This window comes from Dipodomys merriami, unplaced genomic scaffold, assembly GCF_024711535.1.
Source record: "Dipodomys merriami isolate MVZ:Mamm:240054 unplaced genomic scaffold, mDipMer1.0.p SCAF_19, whole genome shotgun sequence".
NCBI classification, from domain to species: domain Eukaryota; kingdom Metazoa; phylum Chordata; class Mammalia; order Rodentia; family Heteromyidae; genus Dipodomys; species Dipodomys merriami.
The window spans coordinates 25,211,346-25,221,609 of record NW_027203270.1 but is presented as its reverse complement, the minus strand read 5'-3'; positions in this window follow the sequence as shown (position 1 = coordinate 25,221,609).

The following is a 10,264-nucleotide window of genomic DNA, read 5'->3' as shown; positions in this document are numbered from 1 at the left end:
CGCGCTCCCCCCTCGGCGATTTTCGAACTTCTGCTGCCGCTCCCGGTGCGCGCAAACCGCAGCTCCCCGCCGCCGCCGCTGCCGCCGCCGCCGCGCGCCCGGCCCCAGGGGGGCGGGCTGCAGGGAAGGGGCGGGCGCCGGGCGCCGGCCCGGGTCCTCCGCGGCCATCGCGCGCCCGGAGGGAGGGGGATGCGAGCCGCCGCACCTGCCGCGGCGGAGGCCGCGGGCGCCGCTCCACCTGCCCGAGCCCGCGGCGATCCAGGCGAGGCCGAGGCGGCGGCGGCGGCGGCGGGCGCGCTCCCAGGCGCCTCCGGGTCCTAGAACCGCGAGTCCCCGCCAGGCAGGAACCGGGGTCCGGGGGGCGCGGAGGAAGGGGTGGGCAGGCAGGGGGATTGGCAGTGGATGGGCGAAAGGGGGTCGAGGGCTTGGGGTGCTGCAAGATCGCGCACAAATGCGGGGTGCGGCTTGGAGATCCCAAGTGGGAGACGTGGGGGCGCGATGGCTGCGTCCCCTTCTTGGGGCTCTGCCGGCTGAGAAGGTGGGGAGCCCCCTTCCAGGTCCCCCACCTCTTATGTCTCTCCTCTGTTTAGCACCGAGATGAGCTAAGGACCAGAGGGAAACATCTGCAAACATGAACCCTCCCCCCAACCTATTGGGAGGTGGGCAAAGATCCATACCTGTCCCACTTCAACCAGCGGTACCTGTGTCTGCACCCACAGTGGCTTTAGAATGGGGACATCTATGGAACAGGGCAGGCTAGAAAAACTGCAGACCGCAGATGGGGGGAGGGGGGGATCCCCTTAGCAGTGTCACCAAATGGGACCCAGGGTGGCCTCTGTCCTTCAAGAAGAATTATCTCTGATGTCTGCTAATTACAGAAAGACTTGCAAGCTTTTCTCTCCTTCATCCTGACAATGACCCGCAAAGGTAGGTACGAATGTTCTCGTTTTAGAATTGGGGAACCAGGGCTCAGATGGTAAAATGACTTGCCCAAGGCACATGGCCAATATAGGGCAGACACAAGCCTCCTCTCTGCCCACCTGCAAAATATACAGTCTTGTTGGAGTTACTGTCCTGGTCCCCCACTGCTCCTTTTATTTTAGTGAAGAGGAGGTAGGCCTCCGTGCTGGGGCTGGCTCGATCTCTAGCCTGAATTTGACTTTTTCAGTTGCCTTTTCCCCATTTAATTTGTGAGAATTCCCTCAAATTATCCTATTCCCACTCTACCCACAGAGTGAGCCATGCACTGTCCCCAGGCCAGATCAGGCCTGGGGCTGGCCATAAGTGATCCCTCCTGATAGTGCCCCTCCTCCCTCGATCCTGGAAGTCACAACCACTGACTAGCAGCACTCTGGTAGGAATGGGGGGGGGGAGACTATCTTATTTTGAGGAAGACCCTGTAGTGAGCCAGCCCTTCCCCCCAAGGCTGACCCCATTTATGCTTTTCCTCTGCCAAGGTTACTAGCACCCCCAGGTGATGAGTGATGAGCAAAGTCGTCTCTATTTCTTGTTCCAGCCAGGGACCTCCAAGGTGGGTCAAGGTGGGATTCTCCTTGAGCCCGCTGGGAAGAGGATCCAGTTCTTGCCTTTTGCCATACCCCCATCCAGAAAAGACCAGAGCTTTGCCCTTGGATCCTTGTCCTTGAAAGGGGTTGGAACCTCTTTTTCCTTCCCTTCCCTTTCATTTTATTTCTTAATCTTTTTTGCTTGTTGTTTAATCTAGTTCCTGACCAGGCAGCAGTGGCTCATACCTATAATCCTAGCTACTCAGGAGGCTGAGGTGTAAGAATGGAAGTTCAAAGTCAGTCTAGGCAGGACTCTCCTCTCCAATTAATTATCATAAAGCTGGAAGTAGAGCTGTGGCTTCAGTGGTAGAGTTGTCAGCCTCGGGGCTGGGAAGATAGCTCAGTGGTAGAGCGCTTGCCTTGCATGCCTGAGGTCCTGGGTTCGATTCCTCAGGACCACATAAGCAAAAAGAAAAAAAGCCAGAAGTGGCGCTGTGACTCAAGTGGTAGAGAGTGCTAGCCTTGAGCTGAAGAGCTGAGGAACAGCGCCCGGGCCCAGAGTTCAGGCCCCACAACCAGATCCAAAAAATAAATAAATAAATAAAAATAAATAGAATTGTCAGCCTTGAGAAAAATGCTCAGGGACACTACTCAGGCCCAGAGGCCCAGATTACAAGCCTCCAAGATTGGCATATTCACACACAATCTAGTTCCTGATTCCTCAATGGCTATCCCTCTCAACCATCCTTTAACTAACATCAGCTGTGTGCCCAGCACTGCTCTTAATCCCAGGAACTGTGTGACCCATCAAAAGAGTTCCTGTTCTTGGGCAGCTAACAGCCTAGCCAAGGACAGATTAGCCATATCTGAGAGGAGCCACTTCCAGGTAGCCTAGGACCAAGTGGTCACATTTCTTCTTGCCCAGAACTACCTCTTTAAGAGGCACTGGGGGGCGGGGAGGGCTTTGTAGCCAAAATCTGAGGGGGGGGGACTAATTCAGTCAGTGCCAGACTGTCCTCATACCCTGGGGTCTTCAGGCCACTACCAGAAAGACAGACACACAGACACACAGACACACACACACACACACACACACACACACACAGACACACACACACACACACCCTAGCAAAAATAAAGCTAGGCTAGACTAAGTAGGAATTCTTGTATGGAAGATTACCATTTCAGCAAGCCAACATCATCTCTGCCTGGTGCTACCAGACCATGAGTTACAAAAAGAAAAAAACAAGAGAAACGTAATCAATCATTATCTATTAAATTTGGTTGGTTTGGCAGGAAGGGCCTTTCCAAGAACAGTCCACAGAGGAGGAAATTCTTGGAGGGAGGCTTAGTGGTTAAGCCTGGGAACAGGGCTTTAATGAGTCTGTGCTGCCCCCTTCTGAGAAAAGTTGGTATGACAACCAAGACAAGTGGCGTCTTCCTGTGGTGATGAATGGAGCCACAGCAGGGGTGACATTTCCAGCCTGTTGTCACTTTGTCATTTCTGATGGAAGGATTGTGCAATCACTGGGGACACTTGGATCTAGTGACTGAGCATCTTTCCCTTTCCTCCAAATATACCTGCCTGTGCGCTCTTCTACCTTATAGGTGTGCCATTACTTATCCCATCCTCTTCTTTCTCCAGAGTATTTGTTTTATCAACCTTTTTGCAGGCTGGAGCTCTACCACCTGAGCCACACCTCCACTTCCAGTGTCATAAAGCTGGTTCAGACACTATGTGGAAAATAAATTTTACAACTTAGGGGGGAGAGAGGAGTTGGGGAAGTGGGGAGGGAAGGGATGGTAGGAGAAAAACAAAGGAGGGGTAACAATGCTTGATAGGAAATGTACTCATTACCTTACTCATGTAACTGTAACCCCTCTGTACAGTAGCTTTACTGGCTCATTGGAATAAGAGCCACCCAGACTTTTCTGCCCTGGCTGGCTTTGAACCCCATTCTGGTTAAAAGCCAGCCCAAGCAGGAAAGCCCATGAGACTCTGGTCTCAAATTAACCACCAAAAAAGCCAGAAGTGTAAAACAAAAAAGCTAGAAGTGGACCTGTGGATCAAGTAGTAGAGTACTAGCCTTGAATAAAAAAGCTAAGAAATAGTGCCCAGGCCCTGAGTTCAAGTCCCAATATTGGTATATGTACATGTACACGCACATGCGCGCGTGCACACACAAAGAAGATTCGAACAGGAGACCCAGTCTGTCTTCCAGGCCTGATTAAGACTCTACCCCAAATCCAAAAGCCTTCTTCAAGTAGGAGCCTCCTACGTTGGCAAGATCTGAGGTGAAAGATCAAGAATTCATGGGATAATTTCCACCATCTTTCCTGTTTCCCAAGGCTGGGCCTTATTCTTTCTGATCTACTCAAAGACTAGAAACAAACCACGTGTCCAGACATAGGGGATTAGTTAAATTTGTAATGTCTGACAGAATTTTCCGTGAAGATGGACATGTTCTCTACTTGTGCTGTCTAATATGGACAGTAGCCACTGGCCAGTCACAGCTACTGAGAACCCCAAATGTCAATCAAGTACCAGTCATGAGTGAAAAGGCCAAATGAGGTAAGCGCAGGTGGCTCATATTTGTAATCCTAGCTATTCAGGAGTCTGAGATCTGAGGACTGTAGTTTAAAACCAACCTGGATAGAAAAGTCCATGAGCCTCTTATCTCTAGTTAACCATCAAAAAGCCAGAAGTGGAGCTGTGGCTCAAGTGATAGAATGCTCGCCTTGAGCAAAAAAAGATCAGGGACAGTGCCCAAGCTCAAGTTCATGCCCCAGGATTGACACCCCCCCCCCTAAAAAAGGAAAAAAGCCAAATGAGAGAACACCTGGTCCTGAATTCAAGCCCCAGTAATGTACAAAGTAAAATAAAATAACTAGCAAAACCAGGGCTAGAGGCATGTCTCAGTGGTAGTCACCTGCCCTTAATAGGTGAGAGTTCAAACTCCAGTATCAAAAACTCACTGATGCCAGGTGCTGGTGGCTCACACCTGTAATCCTAGCTACTCAGGAGGCTGAGATTTGAGAGGATCACGGTTCAAAGCTAGCCTGGGCAGGAAAGTCCATGAAACTCTTATCTCCAATAAACCCCCAGAAAACCAGAAGTAGTGCTGTGGCTCAAGTGATAGAGCCCAAATAATGTAAAGCTTTAACAAATACATATAGAGGGCTGGGAAGGTGGCTCAGTGGTATAGTGTTTGCCTTGCATGCATGAGGCCCTGGGTTCGATTCCTCAGCACCACATAAGCAGAAAAGCCAGAGGTGGTGCTGTGGCTCAAGTGGTAGAGCACTAGCCTTGAGCTGAAGAGCTGAGGGATAGCACCCAGGCCCGGAGTTCAAGCCCCACAACCAACTAAAACAAAAACAAAACAAAAAAACTCCGATAATAATAATAACAATAATAATAGTTTTACTTAATTTTGAATTCAGTTTAACAACTAGATAGTATAAGGAAGGCTTCCCAGTGAATTTATCATTTGATTATTGAACCATGTGCATCTGTTACCTATTCAAAAACTTAAAAATGGGCACAGGTGGCTCATACCTGTAATCCTAGTTACTCAGGAGGCTGAGATCTGAGGTTTTGAAGCCAGCCTGGGGAAGGAAAGTCTGTGAGACTCCTACCTCCACTAAACTACCAAGAAAGCCAGAAGTGGAGCTGTGGTTCAAGTGGTAGAGTGCTAACCTTAAGCAAAAGAAGTTCAGGGACAGCACTCAGGCCCTGAGTTCAAGTCCAGGACTGGCACAGAACAAATAACAACAACTTAAAATTTTTTCTAACCAAGGAATGGGTTTGTTTCTTCTTGTTGCTGTTGTTTTTGACAGTCCATCTAGGAATGTGGTTTTATCCCTTCACAGAGCAACCTGTGAGTCACTTTACTGTCTCTTCCTTTTAGTCTGTTTGTTGTTTGGTTTTGTTTTTTGAGACAGTTCCCTTATGTGGCAAGCTGACTTAGAACTTAGAACCCGGAACTCACAATTTGGCCTGGAGCTACACAGGAGGCTGAGGTCTGAGGTTCAAAGCCAACTTCGGCAGACAAAGCCAGGAGACTCTTATCTGCAATTAGTCAGCAGAAAGCCACAAGTAGAGTTCAAGTGGCAGGGTACCAGCTTTGAGTGGAAAAAGCCATGTAGAGGCTCTGAGTTCAAGACCCAGTGCTAGCATTAAACAAACAAAAACCCCAAACATCTAATCATCCTGCCTCAGTTTCCTAAGTGCTAGGATTACAGGTATGAATCTGTCCTAATTCTATTTTTCTTTCTCTCTTGTGGTACCCAGGCTTGAACTCAGGGCCTCACACTCCCTAGGCAAAAGCTCTACCACTAAGCCACACCTCCAGCCCTAGTCTTATGTGTTCTTCCTTTCCACAGGACTCTCCTAAGGACAGTGCTCAGCTCCACAGGAGCCACACCCAGGTAACACGTGTCCTAACTCAGCCATTCTTAAAAGGGGTGGGGTCAGAGAGCTATCTGTGCTTTTTACATCACCCAGTAACTGTCACTTGGTATGTCCCAGTGAGGAAACCAATACCCCATACCAAGCACATATCTGCTTCCTTCAGACAGCAATGGCCACTGACCTATTTTGAGCCTTGGTGTATTACACCGAGCCAGACAGCACTTCTGCTGTCCTCTTCAGTGTCCTCTTGAGTGACCAATTTACTCCAGGTCACACAACCAGTAAATGTTAGAGCAAGAATCCAGCCATAAACGCCCTGAGCCTGAAAACATGGCCAAAAGAATTCACAGATTATATTTTTAAAATATATTCAGGGCTGGGAAGGTGGCTCAGTGGTAGAGTGCTTGCCTGGCATGCATGAGGCCCTAGGTTTGATTCCTCAGCACCACATATGCAGAAAAAAAAGCCGGAAGTAGTGCTGTGGCTCAAGTGGTAGGGTGCTAGCCTTAAGATGGAGACCTGAGGGACAGTGCCCAGGCCCAGAGTTCAGGCCCCATGACCATCAAAAAAAAAAAAAAAAAAAAAAGATCCTGCTTGAAAAAAAAAAAAAAAATATATATATATATATATATATATATATATATATATATATATATATTCAATGAAATTTTATGTAAAGGACTGAGCACAGCAACAAGGTAGGCTGTTTATCCAGGAAAACTAGAAGTGATTGATAAAAGATGAGATGTGCTGGGTGGGCAAGGTGGTTTGAATCTGTATTCCTAGCTATTCAGGAGGTTCAAGGCCAACCAAAGCCAAAAGTCCTTGAGAACCCCCCCACCCCCCCACACACATACCATCTCAACTAATAAACTGGTTATGGTGGCTGAGATTTGAGAATTGAGGTTCAGAAGCAATCTGGTCAGACAAGTCCAGGAAATTCTTATCTCTAATTCACTAGCAAAAAAAGCTGGAAGTAGAGGTGTGGCTCAAGTGGTTGAGCACAACCGGGTGTGATTAATTGGAGATAAGAGTCTCCAACCTGTGTTGGCTTTGAACCAGGATGGTCAGATCTCAGCCTCCAGAGTAGCTAGGATTACAGGTGTGAACCACCAGGGATGTCTTGTTGTTGTTGTTACCACGGACCAGGAAGAAGCAGCAGAAGGGAAGAAAGTGAGAGGTCTTTGGCCTGAAAGACGTGGCTTTGATAGAAGGGTGAGAAGTAACTCAGCCATGGTGGGGAAGAAGAGAGGCGATGTTGCGGGGCACTGGAGGCTCACGCCTGTAATCCTAGCTACTACAGAGGCTGAGATCTGAGGATTTCAGTTCAAAGCCAGCCCAGGCAGGAAAGTCCGCGAGACTCTCAGCTCCAAAAAAAAAAAAAAAAAAAACACACTCAGAAAACCAGAAATGGTGTAGTGGCTCAAGTAGTAGCTCTAGCCTCCAGCTGAAGAGCTGAGGGACAGACTCCAGGCCAAGTTCAAGCCCCATGACCGATTAAAGGAAAAAAAAAAAAAAAAAGAGAGGATGTTGAAACTCCTAGAAAGCTGAGCTCTCCAGGGGCTGTGAACCAGTCAAGGTCCCTTGTGAGGACAGGAAGGGAGAGCCAAAGGGTTACACAAGATCAGCAACCTCCAGAGGTGGCCCCTCAGCTCCTTCACACTGCAAGAGCAGCCTGCAGCCCCCACAGCTAGGATCATTTGTTGACAAGGAGATGGGGCAGAGCCTGGGGAAGCCCAGTGTGGCCCAGGGAGGCTACAGCCATGGTGAATGCTGTGGACCACATGATCTGAGGATTCTGAAGACAATTGAATCCTGCAGTGAAGATGTCCCTGTGGCCTTCAGAAAATGCTCTTGAAGGTTTCACACCGATCAAGATGCATTGTACACATAAACTGACATGTTAATTGAAACCCCCTTCAACAGCTATTTAAAGATAATACATTTAAAGCCAGGCGCCAGTGGCTCACACCTCTAATCCTAGCTACTAAGGAAGCTGAGATTTGAGAGGATCGCAGTTCAAAGCCAGCCCAGGCAGGAAAGTCCATGATACTCTTATCTCCAATTAACCACCAGAAAACCGGAAGTAGTCCTGTGGCTCAAGTGATAGAGTTCTCGCCGTGAGCTGAAGAGCACAGGGACAGCTCCCAGGTCCACAGTTCAAGCCCCACAACTGACAAAAAGAAAAAAGAAAAAAAAGATAATACATTTAAAGAAAATGCTTCGGGGCTGGGAAGGTGGCTCAGTGGTAGAGCACTTGCCTTGCATGCCTGAGGCCCTGGGTTTGATTCCTCAGCACCACATAAACAAAAAGAAAAAAGCCGGAAGTGGCGCTGTGGCTCAAGTGGTAGAGCGCTAGCCTTGAGCTGAAGAGCTGAGGGACAGCGCCCAGGCCCAGAGTTCAGGCCCCATGACTGGACCCAAAAAAAAAAAAGAAAATGCTTCATGGAAGTGGAGGTTTGGCTTAAGTGGTGGAACACCAGCCTTGAGTGAAAAAGCCAAACAAGAGTATGAGGTCTTGAGTTCAAGGCCCAGTACCAATAGGCCATTAGCAGAGAGGAAATGGTGCTGTTATTAGTTTTGAAAATCTGATTTGTGTGTGTGTGTGTGTGTGTGTGTGTGTGTGTGTGTATGCTGCTACTGGGACTTGAACTCAGAGCCTGGGCGTGGTCCCTTAACTTTTTGCTCAAAGTTACCACTCTCCTATTTGAGCTATAGCTCCACTTGTTGTGGCTTTATGCTAGTTAATTGGAGGTTAAGAATCTCACAGACTTTCCTGCTTAGGCTGGCTTCCAACTGTGATCCTAATATCAGCCTCATGAGTAACTAGGATTACAAGCATGAGCTTACCTGCATCCAGCATTAAAAATCTGATTTTTTTAAGACAACTCAAGGCTTAATCCCCAAAAAGGAACTGAAAAGTTCTGTGAATCCCTTTCCCTTAAAGTGGAGAATCCCCACCCCAAAAATATAGTATGAGTTACAGTCATACTAGGAGTTCATGCTCTAAATCTACACAGACAGGGGCTGTGGATGTATCTCAGTGGTAAAGTCCTTGCCTTAGGTTGTGCAAGGCCCTGGATTCCATCCCAAACCCATCAAAAATAAATAAAATAAACAGATAAATGTAAAGTGAGAAACAATCGATTAAAAGAAAAAATGGAAAGAGCTCGATTTTGAAAAAATAATGAGAAAGGTAAAAGAGGAGAAGGAATTGCTCCAGATGACAGAAGCACAGAAGTAAACATGTGATCCTAGTCTAGATCATACGCTGGAGAGATGCATGCTACAGGCTCCCTATTGAGAAATAGCTAGCACTGGAGCATGGAGCATAGATAAGTCTCCTATCAATGTGAAATGTCCTTGGTTGATACAAGAGAATATTGTGTTCTTAGGAAATACATGCCCAGGCGCTGGGAAGGTGGCTCAGTGGTAGAGCGCTTGCCTTGCATGCCTGAGGCCCTGTGTTCGATTCCTCAGCACCACATAAAAAAAAAGAAAAAAGCCAGAAGTGGCGCTGTGGCTCAAGTGGTAGAGTGCTAGCCTAGAGCTGAAGAGCTGAGGGACAGCGCCCAGGCCCAGAGTTCAGGCCCCACAACCGGACCCAAAAAAAAAAAAGAAATACATGCCCAGTGGAGCACATGTAGGTCAAGGAACACAGTAACTGCCACTTACTCTCATTCAGAAAAAAAATTCTGTGTGTATAGATATATTTGTATGTGCCTATGTGCATGTATATATGTGCACACATGGCTGGGGACTGAACCCAGGGCCTAGTGTCTGCTAAGCACACATTGTATTACTGACCTATATCCAGCCCATATATATAGATAGATAGGTAGATATAGGTATAGATATAAATATAGGTATATAAAATAGAGACAATGAAGAAAAATTTTAACAGTAAATCTGGGTAAAATATGTAGAGGATTTTTTTTTTTTTTAATCTGTCATGGGGCTTGAACTCTGGACCTGGGAGCTGTCCCTCATCTCTTCAGTTCAAGGCTAGTCCTCTACCACTTGAGTCACAGCGCTAGTTCCAATTTTCTGGTGATTAATTGGAAATAAGACGGGCATCGGTGGCTCACGCCTGTAATCCTAGCTACTCAGGAGACTGAGATATGAGGATCCCGGTTCAAAGCCAGCCCAAGCAGGAAAGTCCGTGAGACTCTTATCTCCAATAAACCACTTGAAAACTGGAAGTGGCACTGTGGCTCCAGTGGTAGAAAGCTCACCTTGAACTGAAGAGTGCAAGGACAGCACCCACGCCCAGAGTTCAAGTCCCATGACTGACCAAAAAAAAAAAAAGAATCTCGGACTTTCCTGCCAGGGCTGGCTTGGAACCATG